Here is a 22,842-nt window from a genome sequence, read left to right on the forward strand (position 1 = left end):
AGATGGCAAACGTCATCTAGTTATGACTAGATTCGTTTTGTTTTGCTTCTTCCTTTTTTTTTTTTAAGACAGGGATTCACAAGCCAGGCAGTGGTGCTTTAATCCCAGCACTAAGGAGCCAGAGGCAGGAGGATCTCTGTGAGTTTGAGGCCAGCCTGGTGTACAGTGAGTTCCAGGAAAGGCTCCAAAGCTACACAGAGAAATCCTGTCTCAAACAAACAAACAAACAAACAAACAAATAAATAAATAAAAGATAGGGATTCACTTAATAACTCTGACTGGAGTGGAACTATACAGACCAAACTAGCCTCGAACTCACAGAGATCCACCTGCCTCTGAATCCCTAGTGCTGGGATTAAAGGCCTGTGCCACCACACTCGACTTTAATTTTTAAATATGTGTAAGTAAGCCAGGCATGATGGTGCACGCCTTTAATCTCAGCACTCGGGAGGCAGAGGCAGTCGGATCTCTGTGAGTTCGAGGCCAGCCTGATCTACAAAGAGAGTTCCAGGACAGCCAGGACTGTTACACAGAGAAACCCTGTCTCAGAAAACAAACAAACAAACAAAAAGTGTAAGTGTGTGTGTGTGTGTGTGTGTGTGTGTGTGTGTGTGTGTCTGTGTTTGAATATGTACCTGTGAGTGCAGATGCCCATGGAGGCCAGAAGAGAGTGTTCAAGGCCCTAGAGCTGGAGTTACGGGGTGATTATTCTTTGTGGAGCTGGAGTGTAGATGAGTGTTAGTAAAGCTTTCCTACACGTGGAGGGCCCCGGGTTCGATCCCCAGAACAACACAAAATAAAAACAAAAGCTTTTCTGCTTCCTGAATTGTAGTAGCAAAATTATTATTAAAGCAACCCAAATTCTGACAGGAAGGGGTATGTGCCTAGATTTTTGTCCACTCAAACAAGCACTGGAGGGCCTGGAGGGGTAGCCTAGTGGTCAGCTCTTAAATGTCAGTAACTCCAATTCCCAGGGGAATCGGATGCCCTTTCTGGCCTCTTTGGGCATCAGCCATGCACGTGATGCACAGACATACATGCGGGCAAAACATCGATAGAATTAAATAAATGTACAAATAAACATAAAAGCAAACAAGTCAATGAAAATAAATAAGATGCGAGCAAGTATTAAGCCCAGCACTCAGATGGCAGAAGCAAGCTGATCCCTGAGTTCAAAGCCATTCTGGTCTACCTAGTGTATGGTGTATGGAGAAGCTGTGCATCTTCATGGCCATGGCAACCCAGCGTAAAGATGGAAAACGTAAGCCAGGAACAAATTTGTTCTTAAAATTTTAATAAAGCCAGGCGGTTGGTGGCACACGACTTTAGTCCCAGCACTCCGAGAGGCAGAAGCAGGCAGATCTCCATGAGTTCGAGGCCAGCTTGGTCTACAGAGTGAGATCCAGGACAGGCACCAAAGCTGCAAAGAGAAACCCTGTCTCAAAACAAAACAAAAAACCAATTTATTTGAAAATAATTTTATGTTATGTGTATGGGTGTCTTGCCTACATGTATAGCTCTGCACCATGTGTGTGCCTGGTGCCCAGAACCACGCCAGCTTAACTGTCATTTCTTTGTCTTGCTATTTGGTTCATATTTTGCCCCTCTTGAGGCAGGGTCTTGCTGTATAGCCCACGGTGGCCTCAACCCCATGGTCCTCCTGTGTCCTCCTCCCAAGTGCTGGGGTTACAGGTGTGCATTGCCCTGTCTGGTGTAGTTTAATTTGAATGCCATACATCGGTAGTGGCTGACCAGATGAACAGGACCGAGCCACGCAATGCAGTGTTTTGTGGCTGGGGATAAAAAATAAGATGGGTCTACGTGGAATCATAAAAAGCATTTTGACACCATATGCAGCATTTTTCCCCCAGTTCTAGACAATGTATCCAGAGCCTCATGCATGCTCAGCAAGAGATCTGCTGCCGAGACACACCAGCCCTCAAACTACCTTATTTATTCACTTCTCTATCAGTCTATCAATCTCTGTGTGTGTGCGCACGCGCCTGCACGCACACTCACAAGTGTGCATGACACAGCTCCTGTAGAAATCAGACGCTGCTCTTATGTGTCGGTTCTCTTCTGCCACCTTGTGGCAGCTGGGTTGTAGTTCAGGTTTGTGGGCCAGCCCAGCACCTCTACCCTCTGAGCCTTCTTGCCTCTCATCCACCCCAAATTATCTTCTTAAACCAGCTGGGGCCAGGGCATGGTGGCACACACCTTTAAGCCCAGCACTCGGATGGCAGAAGCAGGCTGATCCCTCTGAGTTCAAAGCCATTCTTGGTCTACAGAGGGAGTTCTGAGACCGCCCAGCAGAGGCTGTCTCATGTGAGACTCTGTCTGTCGGTCTGTCTGTCTGTCTGTCTGTCTCTCTCTCTCTCTCTCTCTCTCTCACACACACACACACACACACACACACACACACACACACACACACAAAGGGAGCTCATACTACAGAAGCATGTACTGTGCTCTGTGTCCCTGCTCCTGCAGGAGAAAACCCAGCACCCATTGTCCCCCAAATGCAGGGGCTGCCCTGGGACGCCTCTCCTGTTACTAGGTTCTACCGCTACATTTTCTTTTTCTTTTTTCTTTTCTTTTCTTTTTTTTTTTTTTGTTTTGTTTTTTGTTTTTTTTGTTTTTTCGAGACAGGGTTTCTCTGTGTAGCTTTGCACCTTTCCTGGAACTCACTTGGTAGACCAGGCTGGCCTCGAACTCACAGAGATCCGCCTGGCTCTGCCTCCCGAGTGCTGGGATTAAAGGCGTGTGCCACCACTGCCCGGCTTTTCTTTTTTTTTTCTGGATAGTAATAATGAAAATATTAAATAACACAGTCATCTAAACACAGCGCACTCATGGGTTCATTCTTGGTTTCAATAGGACTTACTGGAATGGTCTTACAGCACTGGGGTTGTGATTATAGTCCTGAGACAGATTTCTAACCACCATTGGAATCACAATTGTATACGACAAATTTCATTTAAGCCTAATGTGAACAATGATGGCTGAATTCGTGGCTTTGGAAATAAAGCCTAGGACCTGAGGATAAAGAACTTGACCGGAGAGCTGATTCACATCTTGCCATGTTTTAAAACAGAAGGGCATCGGGCGGTGGTAGCGCACACCTTTAATCCCAGCACTTGGGAGGAAGAGGCAGGAGGATCTTTGTGAGTTCCAGGCCAGCCTGGTCTGCAAAGCGAGTTCCAGGAAAGATGCAAAGCTACATAGAGGAACTCTGTCTCGAAAAACCAACCAACCAACCAAACAAACAAACAAATAAAAAAAAAAAACCAGAAGGGCATAGGTGCTCCTAAGTAACAACTTTAATTCTTCCATACTGTCAGCACAGACACCCTGACAATACTGGTTTCTAGGAAGAACATTTTAAAAATTCATTTTTAAAATTTCCATAGTTGCAAAAAATACTTTTAAAAGGTAATTTGATTTAGCTAAAAGGGACAATATATAGTGATACACTTTAAGGCACATGAAAAAGTTTTGGCATTGAGGCACAAGGTTAGAGAGATGTGGATAATCCCAGGACATCTCAGAATATTTCATTAGTCCAGAAGGTTATACATAGACATCTTTTTTTTTTTTTTTTTGGTTTTTTGAGACAAGGTTTCTCTGTGTAGCTTTGCGCCTTTTCCTGGATCTTGCTCTGTAGACCAGGCTGGACTCGAACTCACAAAGATCCACCTCCCTCTGCCTCCCGAGTGCTGGGATTACAGGCATGCGCCACGACTGCCCGGCCATAGACATCATCTTTAGCACCATTGGAGACGGCAGGTGAGGCTTGGCCTTCAGGATGCCGGCTCCTCACATCCAAGCAGTTGCTGTCCGGTGTACTCCCAGATCAGCATTGCCCCGCTCACGTGCACGTTCAGTGAGAGGATGATGCCCTGCCGAGGAATCTCCACACAGGCATCCAGCTGCTGGATTAGGTGGGCTGGGATTCCTTCCCGCTCATTTCCCAACAGCAGCGACTTCTCAGGGAAGCGGTACTGGGCCAGGTCTGAGCTTTGTGCTGTCTGCTCCCATCTTCACAAGCATGTATATACTTAAAAAACACTTTAAAAAATCGGGGCGGTGGTGGCACACACCTTTAATCCCAGCACTCCGGAGGCAGAGGCAGGCGGATCTCTGTGAGTTCGAGGCCAGCCTGGTCTACAAAGTGAGATCCAGGACAGGCTCCAAAGCTACACAAAGAAGACTCTCCAGCAAGCAGCCAGCTGGGCAACCATCAGGACAGCCTGGGTTCTCTGGACACACAATAGACAATGCAAGGCAACTGTACAGCAACACCAGCTGCTTGCTGCTGAAATGCAATTCTGGTTTCTGCCCTAGATAAGGTTGGTTAAGAAAGCTCACCCCACCAGGTGGTGGTGGCACACGCCTTTAACCCCAACCCTCAGGAGGCAGAGGCAGGTGGATCTCTGAGTTCTAGGCCAACCTGGTCTACAGAGCAAGTTCCAGGATAGCCAGGGCTACACAGAGAAACACTGTCTTGAGAAAACAAAACAACAACAAAAAAAGCTCATTCCAGAACTTTCTGCCACCAGCAACCTTGGTAAAGTTTACACACAGGTAAGAAGGGAATGTGTCCTCTGGGGGCGGGGGGTGGAGGGGTGGGGGCTGGTGTTCAGCTGGTGCCTGGTGTTAGTGTAACATCTTAAGCAACCTCCTTTCTGGCTCTGTAAATTGGCCATTTAACCCACTTTTTGAGTCAGCCTGGAGATTCCCCGTGCTTCCCTTGATGGTGCAACTTTAGGACCAATAAAAAAGCTACTCTCTGCAGTCTTGCCCTGTTTCTTCACTTTGTTTAGTTAAGTCTTCATCAGTATGAAACTGTGCTGAATTGGTAGCAGGGAGAGGAAATGTTGAAGGGACCTCAGAGTGGCAGGATGTGAAGGTGAAGGAGTCCCAGGGGGCAGTGAGGGCAGAGATGACAGATGGCAGAGGTGGTTGGGGACAAGGGAGAAAGATCAGAGAGCTAAGGCTAGAGAACCTCCCCAGCCACCCCAAGAGCTCCAGAGAATAACAGGATTGAAGGGTGAAGGACCCCAGACCCCTCAGGCACTGAGCGACCTGACCGCAGTCCTCAGAGCTGGTCCTAACACCCAAGGCGGGATTAGAGGTGTGACACCATGTCAGCTTCCTGACAGCAGTCCTCCAGAGCAGGTCCTAACACCCAAGGTGAGATTAGAGGTGTGACACCATGACACTCACAGACACTGGCTCACTCACATTGACTCAGAGCAGCCAAGAGTGGAGGTCAGGGGCAGGAGCAGGGTTCTGGGAGCCAGGAGACTAGGGGAAGGGACAGGTGCTGAACCTGCGCTGACTCAGAGACAGTAAGGTATTCTGGTGGGCTATTAGTCAGCAGGGTGCCTGTAGGTGACAGGGTGCCTGTGAACTGTTCTGTTCTTTGGTTGTTTTGTTTTTGTTTTTGTTTTTTTTTTTTTGGTTTGGTTTGGTTTTTCCGAGACAGGGTTTCTCTGTGTAGCTTTGGAGCCTATCCTGGAACTCACTCTGTAGCCCAGGCTGGCCTCCAACTCACAGAGATACACCTGGTTCTGCCTCCCTAGGGATTAAAGGCACGCACACCACTGCCTGGCCTGTTCTGTTTGGTTTTTTTTTTTTTTTTTTTTTTTTTTTTTTTTTTGGTTTTTCGAGACAGGGTTTCTCTGTGTAGCTTTGCGCCTTTTCCTGGAACTCACTTGGTAGCCCAAGCTGGCCTCGAACTCACAGAGATCCACCTGACTCTGCCTCCCGAGTGCTGGGATTAAAGGCGTGTGCCACCAACGCCCGGCTGTTTTTTTTTTTTTTTTTTTTTTTAAGAAAAATTGAGGGCCGATGAGAAGCAATTGCAGCAGGCCTAACAACATGAGTTCAATTTTCAGGATCCACATAGTAGAAAGAGAGAACTGACCTCCACACCTGTGCCATAGCATACACAGGCCTGCACGCGCGCGCGCACACACACACACACACACACACACACACACACACACACACACGAGTTCTAGAATTCAGTTAGATAATAGTGTCATGGCTGCACGTTGTGGGGCGGCAAGCTGACACCCAGAACTGTGTGTGAGGTTGAGGCCCGGGGTTACAGTTTGTTTGGAGAACATTTGCTTAGCATGTGCAAGGCCCTGGGTTCCATCCCCAGCACCTCAAAGAAAAAAGTGAAGTTTATACTCCACTCTCTAATGATTCAGACAAATAAATAGATGGATAGGATAAGAACTAGGTAGACTGGCTGATAGATTGATAAGTAGATGATAGATAGGTAGGTAGATAGATAGATAGATAGATAGATGGATGGATGGATGGAAAGTAGGTAATAAGACAGACAGAATGGTTACTTGTCAGAATAAGGTCAAAAGAATGACCCATGGTGAACCATGCCTTGGGGAACTGTGAGAGAGAGTCCAGGAAAAAAGGTAGAGGGCCTTTCACCTTAGGCACACTTTGTTCCCTGGATTGTTCTTGGACCTGACTTCATGCCTCGTGCAACAAACATTTACATTCAATTTATAAGACATGTTTATTCTTGTTGGATGTCAGAACAGAGCTATAGAACTCCATCTAGTGAAAGGACATGCTGAGTGTTGTCCACAGTGCGCCCTGAATGTGGATATGGCCTCTGCCTTGATTTCATGTTTTCCCAGATATAATCTATAGTACATGCCAGGCAATTGTGTTTAAAGTGGTCTATTCTGAGAAAGCTCTGGGGAAAGGCTGCTCTTGTTAATATTTCGTACATGCTTACTGGTGTTTATTGACATGTTTTTCTGATCTCAACCTTCCTTGGATCACCCCTTTCTTTGTTACATGCATATATGAAAACACACTGAAACTCCAGGAAGGTTGTCTATATATTAGACTCTAGTCTGCCCCATTCTTTAAGGTCCTCAAATCCAAGGTCTCCTCGAAGACAGACCTGCATAGGTTGACAAAAGTTGACAGTTCCTAGCATGGTATTAATTTCCATCTTATTGGATTTATAAACATGTAGAGAGGCTAGAGATGTGGCCTAGTGTGCACAAGCCCTGGATTTAACCCCAGCACCACATAAACTAGGCATGGTGGCACAAACCTGTCACCCCTGTGCTCCTGAGGTAGAGACAGGAAGATCAGGAGTTTAAGGTCATCCTCAACTATGTAGAATGTTCAAGGTCAACCTGGGTTACATGAGACCCTTCCTTAAAAAAGAAAATGTAGTTATGGCATTAGTGAGGGGACCTTAGTGTGTACTGTAAGGCTGCTTCCAGAGAAGATGAACTGGGGAAGCAAGACCTGCCCTGAATGTGGATGGCATCATCTCATGAGCTGGAATCTTAGACTGAATAGAAAGAGAGAAAGGAGAGTGTTGGGCAAACCATCATCCCCCTCTGTCTGCTTCCCGACCCACTGTGAGTCAAACTGGCAGCCTCCAGCTACCACCACTGTCTCCATGCTTTCCCTGCCTAATTGACTGGAGCCTGGAAACTGGATCCAAAATAAAGGCTCCTCACTTGGGCTGGTTCTTGTCACAGGCATGAAGAGAAAAGAACTGGTACGTATGGCTAACTGGACGGATAGATGATTGACATTTGGTTAGTAGATGTATGGTAGGATGACAGAGTCCTCTGCAAGAGCAGCAAGCACCTTTTTTTTTTTTCCCCGAGACAGGGTTTCTCTGTGTAGTTTTGGTGCCTTTCCTGGATCTCGCTCTGGAGACCAGGCTGGCCTCGAACTCACAGAGATCCGCCTGCCTCCTGCCTCCCGAGTGCTGGGACTAAAGGCGTGCGCCACCACCGCCCGGCCAGCAGCAAGCATCTTAACCACTGAGAATTCTCTCCAGGCCCTGATGCATTTTAGGTAGCATAAAATACGAGTGACCACATTTTCCTAGACTTTGTTTTGAGACAGGGTCTAACCATGTATCCCTGGCAGGCCTGGAATCCACTATGTAAATTGCGCTGATCTCAAACTCACCAGGTCCGCCTGCCTCTGCCTTCTGAGTGCTGGAATTTGAGATAAATACCACCATGCCCAATCGGGATTTTTAAAGATTTATTTTGAATTTATCTTTGTTTCCTCATTTCTTTTTTTTTTTAAATTATTTTATGTGTATGGGTGATTTGGCTATATGTATTTCTGTGTATCATGTGCATGCCTAGTAATCTGCAGATGCCAGAGGAGGGCATAGTATCCCCTGGGATTAGAGTTACAGGTAGTTGTGAGCCGTCATATGGGTTCTGAGAATCGAACCCAGATCCTCTGGAAGAGCAGCCAGAGCATTTAACCAATAGGCCATCTCTTCAGACCCTGTGTTTTTGATTTTTTGAGCCAGAATCTCACTCTGTAGCCCAGGCTGACCTTGAACTCAGGATCCTCCTGCCTTAGCCTCACAAGTGCTGGGTTTACAGGCAGGTGTCACAGTGCCTGGCCTCCCAGACCAATGAAAGCCTTAAGGAGGGCAGTGAAGCCCAGCCGAGGTGAGCAGCCAGGAGGCCTGATCAGCAAACCCCACCCCTTTCTTCCCAGTCGTCTCTGTGGCTACAGAAAGCAGCCTGCCCCAATTCTAATCAATGATACTAAGGCCAAATGAGACCTCGGACGGATGCTGAGCAAGGCCTTTGTTTCATCCACAAAAGAAACAGATGTGGGGACTGGAGAGACCCCTGACTGCTCTTCCAGAGGACCCGGGTTCAATTCCCAGCACCCACATGGCAGCTCACAACTGTCTGTAACTCTAGCTCCAGGGGATCTAATGCCGTCTGTAGCCTTTGCTGGCACTGTACTGACAGACATAAAAAGGTTTTGTCTTGGGGCTGGAGTGATGGCTCAGTGGTTAAGAGCACCAACTGCTCTACCAGAGGACCCGGGTTCAATTCCCAGCACCCACATGGCAGCTCACAACTGTCTGTAACTCCAAGATCTGACACCCTCACACAGGCATGCATGCATACACCAGTGCACATAAAATAAAGATAAATTATTTAAAAAAAAAAAAAAAGGTTTTGTCTCAATTCAACTACAAAAATTAAAAAAGAAACGGACGGGATTGAGCTCACCCTCCCGTTCTCTCCTCCTCTGTGATTCCCAGAGCTGTGACAGCCATCTTGTAATGCTGAAGGACTGAACAAAAAAATTGCCCGGCATGGCCAGGCATAGCGGTGGGTGTTTTTATTTTTATTTTTTTAGATTTTATTTTTAATGTGGATGAGTATTTTGCCTATATATATATATATATGCATATATGTGCATCATGTCCATGCCTGGTGCCCACAGAAGTCAGAAGACAGTGTGATGTCCCTAGTACTGGAGTTACAGATGGTTTTGAACCAGCCTCGTAGGTGCAGGGAACTGAAGCAGGATCAAGAGAAGTCAGTGTGTTTTTTTAGGGGGGGAGGTGGCGGAGGTGGAGACAGGGTTTCTCTGTGTAGCTCTGGCTGTTCTGAAACTCACTCTGTAGACCAGGCTGGCCCCAAATTCAGAGACCTACCTGCCTCTGCCTCCCGAGTGCTGGGATTAAAGGCATGCACCACTGAGCCTGTCTCGGACACAAAACAAAACAAAACAACAACAACAAAAAAACCACCAGGATTTACCAAAATTAAGTCAATAAACAAACCTATAATACGAGTAATTCCATGTATAAATATACATATACAGTTTTAATGAACTTTTCTCATCTGGGCTAATGGCACTTCTCCCAAGAGCCAAAGACCATCTTAAAAAAAAAAAAAAAACCAACACCAGACATAAGAAAAACCCTCTTTTAAATTGTTGGCTGGGGCTGTGGAAACATACATCCTGTTGCTTCGGCTCTTGGCTGCCTCCCAGAGGTGGAAGGTAGTTCCCGATTGCTGAAGACACCACACACTTCAAAAACAAGGCCCAGAGACCCCTGAGCTGGAACTAACCTGGACGTCTCCTCCCGAGGACTAGCTTTCATGGTTCCAGAAGGTGGCATGGAAGCTTCCAAAGGAGGGCAGCAGCCCACAGTCCTGCCCAGCTATGATGCCTATGGACCACATCCATGACTACTATGGCATGATAACCGTGACGACGTAGTAGTGGTACCCATACCTTGACGGTAACCCATGGCCCCCTAACTGCCGTGAGGCGCTATAGAGGTCACAGTCAGCAGACGCATCCAGCTGCCCCTCTTTCCCTGAGCCCCAAACCTGCACATTTAAAATAATTGTTGTGTGTGCATGAGATGTATGTGGGCGGGTGGGGTGTGCTTGTCACAGTGCACATGTAAGAGTCAGAGGTCAAGTTTATAGGGTGTTCTGTCCTCCCACCTTTCCATGGCGTCAGCAAAGGAATTTAGATCACCAGACTTGCTTAACAAATACCTTTTACCAGCTGAGGCATCTCACCTGCCCTCTTCTGCACATTTGTTTAAAGATTTGTTGTTTCTTTCTTTCTTTTTATGAGAAAGGCGTACAAGCAGACAGAGCACTCATGTCCATAAAATAAATAAAAAGGTGTGCAGCAAAACGTCCTGCTATTTTTATGATTTTTTTTGGCTTATTGTTTTGCTTTCTCTCTCTCTCTCTCTCTCTCTCTCTCTCTCTCTCTCTCTCTCTCTCTCTCTTTCGAGACAGGGATTCTCTGTGTAGTTTTGGAGCCTGTCCTGGAACTCACTCTGTAGCCCAGGCTGGCCTTGAACTCACAGAGATCCACCTGCTTTTTCCTCCTGAGTGCTGAGATTAAAGGCATGCACCACCACCGCCCAGCTTATTTCTATGATTTTTAATTATGTGTATGTATGTGTGTGGGTTTGTGCACCTGAATGCGGTGCCTATGGAGTCCAGAAGAGAGTTGGATCTCTTAGAGTCAGAGTTACAGGTGGCTGTGAGCCATTGATGTGAACTTGAGTCCCATGCAAGAGCAGGAAGCATTTCTAACTGCTGGACCATTTTTCTAGTCCTTTTCCTGCACTGATCATTTAGACAAGCTCTTACTCTGGAGCTCTGGCTGGCCTGGAACTTGCTATGTCATCCTCAGTCTGGCCTTGAGGTGTGTGCCATTGTAAATGGCACCTCTGAGGTTTTTGGGTTTTTTTTTTGGGGGGGGGGTGTTGTTGTTTTAGTTATTTGAGACAGGGTCTCATTCTGTAGCCCAGATGGCCTTAACGATGGCCCGCCAGCCTGCCTCCTCAGTGCTAGCTTATAGTGTGTACCCCTCCCCCAGCCTGGGTCCTGATTTTCCAACAATCATCTCTGAGGAAGACAAGATGTATCCTAATCTTCATCTCCTATCAAGAATTCATGTCTGCTGGGCAGTGGTGGCGCACGCCTGTAATCCCAGCACTTGGGAGGCAGGGGCAGGTGGATCTCTGTGAGTTCGAGGCCAGCCTGGTCTACAGCGCTAGTCCAAGACAGGCTCCAAAGCTACAGAGAAACTCTGTCTCGAAAACCACCCCGCCCCCCCAAAAAATGAATTCATGTCCTTAACACAAAGGAGAAAGAATTCAGCTCGAGTTTCCACCTCCATGAACAGTGGGAGCCCAATTATGACCAGAGTGTATAGGTCTGCCAGAGGACATTAAATAGCTCTCCTTCAGGGGACATCTAGATAGCTCTCTTACTCCAGGAAATCAAGGAATCAGGGGTCACTTTTCATTTCTCTGGGAACTCTGTGTGCATGCTGAATCTTCAACAGCCCAGCTGTAATTCTAGGAACAGGGACAGAAGCTTCAAACGCCATCACAGAGCACATTTGGACCTCTGTCCTTTGGTTTTTCTCTACTGGGGTAGCCTCTGAGCTTAACAAACCTTTGGTCGAACCACTGCAAAATAAACCCTATTGGGGAAAAATAAGTTAATTACATATACTGTGGAAAAAAATAAAACAAGGTCCCCCCCCCAAAAAAAAAAAAAACTATACAGGGTCTGGTATAGTCCAGGTTGCCCTCAAACTCAGCCTCCACCTCCCTCTCTGGAATTGCAGACCTGCCCCACCAGGCCCCATGTATGCTGTGCTGGAGCTAGAACCCTGTACCTCTTGCCTTTACAAGCGCTCTACCCTCTGAGCCCCAGCCTCAGGCCGAGATCATCTTTCTCCAGTGCGCCTGGCGCTCACTGGGAGTTTCTAGTGCTAGCTGCAGGATCAGTCAGTTCCCTGGATTTTTACATGCTCAGCTTGTGCATGCCCCTGGGTTCCATCCCAAGCTCTACAGCAGAAAGCCAGTGTCTGGGCCCTGCTTCACACCAGGCCCTTGGCCCTTTGTCAAAGTCAGGCAGTGGTGTGTACAGCCGGGCGGTGGTGACGCAGGTCTTTGATCCCAGCACTCGGGAGGCAGAGGCAGGCGGATCTCTGCGAGTCGCGAGGCCAGCCTGGTCTACAGAGCGAGATCCAGGACAGGCACCAAAGCTACACAGAGAAACCCTGTCTCGAAAAATATAAAAAAAAAGGTCAGGCCTCCCACCAGCTGTCTCCTCCCCCGAGTCCCTCTATCACTACAGTCCTTCCCTTAGTCCCTTAGTCCCTTAGCACCGGAGCCACCTAGAGCTCCAGCTGCCACTGTCACCGTTGCTGACTACCAAATCATGTTAAGGCACTAAAGAAAGGACTCTGTCTCAGCAGTGTTGCTAAAATTCCTCCCCTGGGATGGAAAGACCTTCTCCTAAGGTCTCAGGGTCAAATGGGGGTTTGCGTCCACCAAAGTTCACCTAGAGAATTCACTAACGAACTCATTGGACTTACTTGTGTAAGTCCATGTGTGAGGGGTTGGGAGCAGGAGTGTGGATGACCCCGGGAAAACAGCCACGCTGGAAGGCATGGATAATGACTTCACTGTGGCTACATAGAGATGAGGTCGGCTTCTTTTATTCCTTTCCTGTTTTCTTTAGCCCCTCCCGGAGGTCATGTGCAGTTAGAACAGAACGGCAGTCAGTTGATTGGGAGGAGTGACTGGATATTTAGGTGACGGTCCCATGACCCTCTGCCCCTCCTGTACAGCAATACCAACAAGCTCAGCTGAAATATTTTGCAAGCTGACACGGTTGATTGGATGAAGATGGTGGCAGCGTGGTTCGGAAGGTTGTCCTGTAAAACACCGAGGCATGAGGAGGTTCAAGACTAGCCTGGGTTACAAGGGACACTCTGTGAAGAAAAAAAAAAAAAAATGAACAGGGGAGGGCAGAAATCTTTAGACGGAGGTTGATGGCTTTAGGAAAAAGGAGGAGTGGAGAGGATGGGGAACTATGAAGACCATGGACAGATGAGGGGAGGGAGTGGTTAATTTTGAGACCTCTTACCTGCTGTGTGTAATCCGGCCGGTGTTGTGGAGGGACCCTTGGCTAAGGACGCAGAGCAATAATTAAGCAATGATTAGTCTTGGGAGTACGGCCACCTTCACTAAACCTGGCCTGGTACTGCCCTCTTCAGGGAGAAATGAGCACTGCTTCTCAGGACTGCCAATCTGGAAGCACTGGCCTGCCATTGGGTCCCCTTTCAATTGTGTACACTGTTCTAGCCCCATGCTTTGACTCAATCCGTAAGTGAAATTTTGCTTTGATTTGTTTTCGAGACAGGGTCTCTCTATGTAGCTTTGGAGTTTGTCCTGGAACTCGGTCTGTAGATCAGGCTGGCCTCCAACTCAAGAGATTCGCCTGTCCCTGCCTCCTGAGTGCTGGGATCAAAGGCGTGTGCCATCACTGCCGGCCTGAACTTAATATATGAGTGCTCTATCTTCGTGTTATGCCACAAGAGGGCATCAGATCCCACCCACTACAGATGGTTGTGGTGGTGGTTGCTGGGAATTGAACTAAGGACCTCTGGAAGAGCAGCCAGTGCTTTTAACCACTGTAAACGTTTAAAAATGATGTTATGAACATTGATTAGAGCATGTATGTGTGTGAGAACATTGGGTCCCCTGAAACTGGAGTATGGGTCCTCTGGAAGGGCAGCCAGTGTTCTTAACCGCTGAGCCATCTCTCCAGCCCCCTTAAGTGAACTCTTAAATAGTACCAAGTGTGAAGCCAAATCCTCTCTTCACATGCTGACATGCTTGCACTTGCTGGATTCTAAAGAACACAGTTCTTTAGACATGTGACCCTGGCTTCCTTTGTTTTTGAGAAAGTTTCGCCCCTTTGCACAAGATGAAAGCTGTTAGATCTGACAACACTGAGATTTGAAGTGAAAAATATACAAGACGGTATACAGGCCAGCTCTCTTGTCCCTGAGCTAGGACCTGTGTATGCATGAAGCTGAACACACACTGGGGCAGGGGCACTGGCTAAAAGCAAAGACAGCAGAGTTCTCACTGTATTCCACACTGAATACTTGAAACACCAAGGATCACATAAACATTATGAGCAATAGGTCAGCCAGTGCTGGCTGCTAGGCCTGAGAGAAGAGTTAGAGCCCTGGGTACCAGAGTGGAAAAATGGACTCCAATCTTCACACATGAGCAGGCACACGCCTACAAATAAGTGTAAAAAATTTTTTTTCCTTTTACTATGGTAACCATTCTTGTTTTTTGAGACATATATTTCTCTGTGTAGCCCAGGCTGGCCTTGAACTCGGGATCTGCCTGACCCTGCTGGAATTAATACTACGTGCCATTTTTTTTTGGGTTTTTTTTTTTTTTTTTTTTTTTTTTTTGGTTTTTTTTTGAGACAAGGTTTCTCTGTGTAGCTTTGCGCCTTTCCTGGAACTCACTTTGGAGACCAGACTGGCCTCGAACTCACAGAGATCCGCCTGCCTCTGCCTCCCGAGTGCTGGGATTAAAGGCGTGCGCCACCACCGCCCGGCCCATTTTTAATTAAAAAAAAAAAAAAAGTCTTGCCTGCCTGCTGCCCAGAGGCCCCAAGAGGATATTGGATGCCCTAGAACTGGAGTTACAGTTGAGCTGCAATGTGGATGCTGGACATTGAACCTTGGTCCTCTGGAAAAGCAGCCAGTGGGCTTAACTGAGCCATTTCTCCAACTCCCAAACTTGCAATTCTGACATTAGTTGAGGTTGAGGCAGGAACATGATGGCAAGCTCAAAGCTAGGCTGGACTGTACCGTCAGCCAGGACTCAAATGAATGAAAAAGGTGAATTCTGCGCAGAGGCAGGCAGGCAGGCAGGCACAGCGGCGGGCCGGCGGCCGAGACACAGTTGCAATAAAGACCAGAAACTGAGCTATTACCCGCTGAAGAGTTAGTGAAAACAAGCTCTTAATCAAGAGCTTGGAACAGGGACACTTTTAATCCCAACACCCAGGGAAGGAGCCATCTCCGTGGGATGGAATTAGAACGGATCTGAACACTCTGTCTGAGGCCAACCCAGGGCCCAGCTGCTGATCCTTCGAAACCCAACAACTTGGAGGTGTTGGTGAGACTACCCTGCTCAGCTGAAATCCATCCGGGAGAGGATTCAGAATCCTACAATTTGAAGTCTGAGGAAACAAGATCAGCTGAGGAGTCGACGAATGAGCAAAACATGACCTGAGAACACAGAAGAAGGCCCAGCCCAGCCACAGAACCAGATCACCAGAATCGTAAGTATACACTTCACCGACTGAGAACAGGTAAGCTCCCATCTCCAGACCGACAGATCAGGTCTCTAGCCCCTAGGCCGTACCCATCGGAGTCCCAGAGACCAGAGAGCTACCTTTCCCTGCTCCCCCACCAAAAAAAAAACAAAACAAAACAAAAAACAAACAAAAAAACTAACCCCTACGAACCTAACAACCACTGAAACCATAAACACACCCTGCACCAACTGGGAACAACTGCTCCCAGATTCAGAACCCATTAACACTGATTTGACTAAGCTGTTCCCGAAGAATCAGAGCCCAACAGCACCAATTTAACCAAGAACTCCTAGTGGACCAAGACTAAAAACTAGAACAAGAGAGGCACCTTCAGACACAGACACTGCCTGCACCGAGCAGAGGAAGAGATGAGTAGACGCCAGTGCAAAAATACAGGCAACAACATAAAGACCCATATGACAACATCAGAACCTAGCGATTCTACACCTGCAAGACCTGAACATACCAAGACAGAAGAAACAGAAGAAATCAATCCTAAAAATGACTTTAAGAAGATGATAGAGGCCCTTAAAGAGGAAATAAAAAATTCCCGTAAAGAGGAAATGAAAAACTCCATTGAAGAGGAAATAAAAAATTCCCTTAAAGAAATGGAAGAAAAAAACAAACAAAAAATTGGAAGAAATCAAAGAAAGCCAAGAAAAAGTAATTAAACAGATGAAAGAAACATTCCAAGATCTGAAAAATGAAATAGAGACAATAAAGAAAACACAAGCTGAGGGAATGCTGGAAATAGAAATCCTGACTAAACGAACAGGAACTACAGAAACAAGCATAACCAACCGAGTGCAAGAGATGGAACAGAGAATCTCTGACACCGAAGACACAAAAGAGAAAATAGATTCGTCAGTCAAAGAAAACACTAAAGACAAAAAAGCCATAACACAAAATGTCCAAGAAATTTGGGACATCATGAAAAGACCAAACCTAAGAATAATAGGGATAGAAGAAGGAGAGGAATACTAACTCAAAGGCACAGAAAATATATTCAACAAAATCATAGAAGAAAACTTTCCTAACCTAAAGAAAGAAATACGGGCTGGAGAGATGGCTCAGCGGTTAAGAGCACTGCCTGTTCTTCCAGAGGTCCTGAGTTCAATTCCCAGCAACCACATGGTGGCTCACTACCATCCGTAATGAAATCTGGTGCCCTCTTCTGGCCTGCAGGTGTATATGCAGACAGAACACTGTATACATAATAAATAAAAATAAATCTTTAAAAAAAAAAAAAAAAAAAAAAAAAGAAAGAAATACAAGAAGCTTACAGAACACCAAATAGGCTGGATCCAAAAAAAAGTCCCCTCACCACATAATAATCAAAACACTAAACACACAGAACAAAGAAAAAATATTAAGAGCCGCAAAGGAAAAAGACCAAGTAACATATAAAGGCAAACCCATCAGAATAACACCAGACTTCTCAATAGAGACTATGAAAGCTAGAAGGTCCTGGACAAATGTTATGCAGACACTAAGAGACCACGGATGCCAACCCAGACTATTATACCCAGCAAAACTCTCAGTCACCATAGGCGGAGTAAACAAAATATTCCATGATAAAACCAGATTTAATCAATACCTGTCCACAAACCCAGCCCTACAGAAAGCACTAGAAGGGAAAATCCAACCCAAAGAAGTTAAACACATCCATGAAAACTCAGGCAATAGATAATCCCACACCAACAAACACCAAAGAAGGACAATACAACACAACCACAAGAAATAACAGGAATTAGCAATCACTGGTCATTAAAATTCATCAATATCAATGGTTTCAACTCACCTATAAAAAGACACAGACTAACAGAATGGATAAGAAAACAGGATCCATCCATCTGCTGCATACAAGAAACACACCTTAACTTCAAAGACAGACACTACCTCAGAGTAAAGAGCTGGGAAAAGGCTTTCCGAGCAAATGGACCTAAGAAACAAGCTAGTGTAGCTATCCTAATATCTATTAAAATAGACTTCAAACTAAAATCAATCAAAAGAGATCAGGATGGACATTACATATTTATCACAGGAAAAATCCACCAAGACGAAGTCTCAATTCTAAACATTTATGCCCCAAATACAAAAGCACCCACATTCATAAAAGAAACATTACTAAAGCTTAAAATGCACATAAAACCCCAGACATTAGTAGTGGGAGATTTCAACACACCACTCTCACCAAAAGACAGATCTACCAGACTGAAACTTAACAAAGAAATAAAGGACCTAACAGATGTTATGACTCAAATGGACTTAATAGATATCTACAGAACATTCCATCCTAACATAAAAGAATATACCTTCTTCTCAGCACCCCATGGAACCTTCTCAAAAATTGACCACATGCTTGGTCACAAAACAAATCTCAATAGATACAGAAAAATCGGAATAACCTCCTGTATCTTATTGGACCACCATGCCTTAAAGTTAGACTTCAACAACAACAAAAATTATAGAAGGCCTACAATCTCATGGAAACTGAATAATGCCCACCTGAAACATCAATGGGTCAAGGAAGAAATAAAGAAATTAAAGATTTCCTAGAATTCAATGTAAATGAAAGTACAACATACCCAAACTTATGGGACACTATGAAAGCAGTGCTAAGAGGAAAATTCATAGCTCTAAATGCACACATAGAGAAGATGGAGAGACCTCATACCAATGAATTAACAGCATAACTGAAAGCTCTAGATCAAAAAGAAACAAACTCACCCAGGAGAAATAGACGCCATGCTATAATCAAATTGAGGGCTGAAATCAACAAAATAGAAAACAAGAGAGCAATACAAAAAATCAATGAAACCAAGAGTTGGTTCTTTGAGAAAATCAACAAGATAGACAAACCCCTAGCCAAATTAACCAAAAGGCGAAGAGAGAGCATCCAAATTAACAAAATCAGAAATGAAAAGGGAGACGTAACAACAGACAATGAGGAAATCCAGAGAATCATCAGGTCATACTTTAAAAACCTGTACTCCACAAAAATGGAAAATCTGGAAGAAATGGACAATTTTCTGGATAAATACCACATACCAAAATTAAATCAAGACCTGATAAACCATTTAAATAGACCAATAGCCCCTAAAGAAATAGAAACAGTCATCAAAAGTCTCCCAACCAAAAACAGCCCAGGACCAGATGGTTTCAGTGCAGAATTCTACCAGACTTTCAAAGAACTAATACCAATCCTCTTCAAATTGTTCCACACAATAGAAACAGAAGGAACACTACCAAACTCTTTTTATGAGGCTACAATTACCCTGATACCCAAACCACACAATACATCTACTAACCAAATGTCAATCATCTATCCGTCCAGTTAGCCATACATACCAGTTCTTTTCTCTTCATGCCTGTGACAAGAACCAGCCCAAGTGAGGAGCCTTTATTTTGGATCCAGTTTCCAGGCTCCAGTCAATTAAGCAGGAAAAGCATGGAGACAGTGGTGGTAGCTGGAGGCTGCCAGTTTGACCCACAGTGGGTCGGGAAGCAGACAGAGGGGGATGATGGTTTGCCCAACACTCTCCTTTCTCTCTTTCTATTCAGTCTAAGATTCCAGCTCATGAGATGGTGCCATCCACATTCAGGGCAGGTCTTGCTTCCCCAGTTCATCTTCTCTGGAAGCAACCTTACAGTATACACTAAGGTCCCCTCACTAATGTCATAGCTACATTTTCTTTTTTAAGGAAGGGTCTCATGTAACCCAGGTTGACCTTGAACATTCTACATAGCTGAAGATGACCTTAAACTCCTGATCTTCCTGTCTCTACCTCAGGAGCACAGGGGTGACAGGTTTGTGCCACCATGCCTAGTTTATGTGGTGCTGGGGTTAAATCCAGCATTTGTCCACACTAGGCCACATCTCTAGCCCCTCTACACGTTTATAAATCCAATAAGATGGAAATTAATACCATGCTAGGAACTGTCAACTTTTGTCAACCTATGCAGGTCTGTCTTCGAGGAGACCTTGGATTTGAGGACCTTAAAGAATGGGGCAGACTAGAGTCTAATATATAGACAACCTTCCTGGAGTTTCAGTGTGTTTTCATATATGCATGTAACAAAGAAAAGGGTGATCCAAGGAAGGTTGAGATCAGAAAAACATGTCAATAAATGCCAGTAAGCACGTACAAAATATTAACAAGAGCAGTCTTTCCCCAGAGCTTTCTCAGAATAGACCACTTTAAACACAATTGCCTGGCATGTACTATAGATTTATCTGGGAAAACATGAAATCAAGGCAGAGGCCATATCCACATTCAGGGCGCACTGTGGACAACACTCAGCATGTCCTTTCACTAGATGGGGTTCTATAGCTCTGTTCTGACATCCAACAAGAATAAACATGTCTTATAAATTGAATGTAAATGTTTGTTTTACCAGGCATGAAATCGGGTCCAAGAACAATCCAGGGAACAAAGTGTGCCTGAGGTAAAAGGCCCTCTACCTATTTTCCTGGACTCTCTCTCACAGTTCCCCAAGGCATGGTTCACCATGGGTCATTCTTTTGACCTTGTTCTGACAAGTAACCATTCTGTCTGTCTTATTACCTACTTTCCATCTATCTATCTATCTATCTATCTATCTATCTATCTATCTATCTATCTATCTATCATCTACTTATCAATCTATCGGCCAATCCACCTAGTTCTTATCCTATCCATCCATTTATTTGTCTGAATCATTAGAGAGTGGAGTATAAACCTCACTTTTTTCTTTGAGGTGCTGGGGATGGAACCCAGGGCCTTGCACATGCTAAGCAAATGTTCTCCAAACAAACTGTAACCCCGGGCCTCAAACCTCACACACAGTTCTGGGTGTCAGCTTGCCGCCCCACAACGTGCAGCCATGACACTATTATCTAACTGAATTCTAGAACTCATGTGTGTGTGTGTGTGTGTGTGTGTGTGTGTGTGTGTGTGTGTGTGCAGGCCTGTGTATGCTATGGCACAGGTGTGGAGGTCAGTTCTCTCTTTCTACAATGTGGGTCCTGGGAATTGAACTCATGTTGTTAGGCCTGCTGCAATTGCTTCTCATCGGCCCTCAATTTTTCTTTAAAAAAAAAACAAAAACAAAAACAGAACAGGCCGGGCAGTGGTGGCACCCTGTTTGGTGGTGGTGGCACCAAAAAAAAAAAAAAAAAAAAAAAAAAAAAAAAAAAAAAACCAAAAACAACCAAAGAACAGAACAGTTCACAGGCACCCTGTCACCTACAGGCACCCTGCTGACTAATAGCCCACCAGAATACCTTACTGTCTCTGAGTCAGCGCAGGTTCAGCACCTGTCCCTTCCCCTAGTCTCCTGGCTCCCAGAACCCTGCTCCTGCCCCTGACCTCCACTCTTGGCTGCTCTGAGTCAATGTGAGTGAGCCGGTGTCTGTGAGTGTCATGGTGTCACACCTCTAATCTCGCCTTGGGTGTTAGGACCGGCTCTGGAGGACTGCTGTCAGGAAGCTGACATGGTGTCACACCTCTAATCCCGCCTTGGGTGTTAGGACCAGCTCTGAGGACTGCGGTCAGGTCGCTCAGTGCCTGAGGGGTCTGGGGTCCTTCACCCTTCAATCCTGTTATTCTCTGGAGCTCTTGGGGTGGCTGGGGAGGTTCTCTAGCCTTAGCTCTCTGATCTTTCTCCCTTGTCCCCAACCACCTCTGCCATCTGTCATCTCTGCCCTCACTGCCCCCTGGGACTCCTCCACCTTCACATCCTGCCACTCTGCGGTCCCTTTAACATTTCCTCTCCCTGCTACCAATTCAGCACAGTTTCCTACTGATGAAGACTTAACTAAACAAAGTGAAGAAACAGGGCAAGTCTGCAGAGAGTAGCTTTTTTATTGGTCCTAAAGTTGCACCATCAAGGGAAGCACGGGGAATCTCCAGGCTGACTCAAAAAGTGGGTTAAATGGCCAATTTACAGAGCCAGAAAGGAGGTTGCTTAAGATGTTACACTAACTCCAGGTATCAGCTGAACCCCGCCCCCCCCCCCCAGGACACACTCCCTCTCTAACCTGTGTGTAGACTTTTTTTTTGGGGGGGGGGTTTCCGAGATAGAGTTTCTCTGTGTAGCTTTGCACCTTTCCTGGAACTCACTTTGTAGACCATGCTGGTTTCGAACTCACAGAGATCCACCTGCCTCTGCCTCCCAAGTGCTGGGATTAAAGGCATGCACCACCACCACCCGGCATCTGTGTGTAGACTTTACCAAGGCCGCTGGTAGCAAAAAGATCCGGAATGAATTTTTGTTTTGTTTTCTCAAAACAAGAGTTTCTCCGTGTAGCCTTGCCTGTCCTGGATCTCACTCTGTAGACCAGACTGGCCTGGAACTCAGAGATCCACCTGCCTCTGCCTCCTGAGTGTTGGGGTTAAAGGCATTCGCCACCACCACCTGGTGGGTTGAGCTTTCTTAACCAACCTTATCTAGGGCAGAAACCAGAATTGCATTTCAGCAGCAAGCAGCTGGTGTTGCTGTACAGTTGCCTTGCATTGTCTATTGTGTGTCCAGAGAACCCAGGCTGTCCTGATGGTTGCCCAGCTGGCTGCTTACTGGAGAGTCTTCTTTGTGTAGCTTTGGAGCCTGTCCTGGATCTCACTTTGTAGACCAGGCTGGCCTCGAACTCACAGAGATCCGCCTGCCTCTGCTTCCGGAGTGCTGGGATTAAAGGTGTGCGCCACCACCAGCTTTTTAAAAGTGTTTTTTAAGTATATACATGCTTGTGAAGATGGGAGCAGACAGCACAAAGCTCAGACCTGGCCCAGTACCGCTTCCCTGAGAAGTCGCTGCTATTGGGAAATGAGCGGGAAGGAATCCCAGCCCACCTGATCCAGCAGCTGGATGCCTGTGTGGAGATTCCTCGGCAGGGCATCATCCTCTCACTGAACGTGCACGTGAGCGGGGCAATGCTGATCTGGGAGTACACCGGACAGCAACTGCTTGGATGTGAGGAGCCGGCATCCTGAAGGCCAAGCCTCACCTGCCGTCTCCAATGGTGCTAAAGATGATGTCTATGGCCGGGCAGTCGTGGCGCATGCCTGTAATCCCAGCACTCGGGAGGCAGAGGCAGGTGGATCTTTGTGAGTTCGAGTCCAGCCTGGTCTACAGAGCAAGATCCAGGAAAAGGCGCAAAGCTACACAGAGAAACCCTGTCTCAAAAAACCAAAAAAAAAAAAAAAAGATGTCTCTGTATAACCTTCCCGACTAATGAAATATTCTGAGATGTCCTGGGATTATCTACATCTCTCTAACCTTGTGCCTCAATGCCAAAACATTTTCATGTGCCTTAAAGTATATCACTATATAT

The 22,842-nt window shown here is 46.0% G+C and overlaps 1 pseudogene; it reads right to left on the reverse strand.

The window, feature by feature from the left end:
* Nucleotides 1–22,571, reverse strand: part of LOC131898580 (small ribosomal subunit protein eS26-like) — a 35,648-nt pseudogene extending 13,077 nt beyond the window's left edge.
* Between the last annotated feature and the right edge of the window lie 271 nt (nt 22,572–22,842).

The sequence above is a fragment of the Peromyscus eremicus genome, chromosome 23 (genome assembly GCF_949786415.1).
Source record: "Peromyscus eremicus chromosome 23, PerEre_H2_v1, whole genome shotgun sequence".
Classification (NCBI taxonomy): Eukaryota; Metazoa; Chordata; class Mammalia; order Rodentia; family Cricetidae; genus Peromyscus; species Peromyscus eremicus.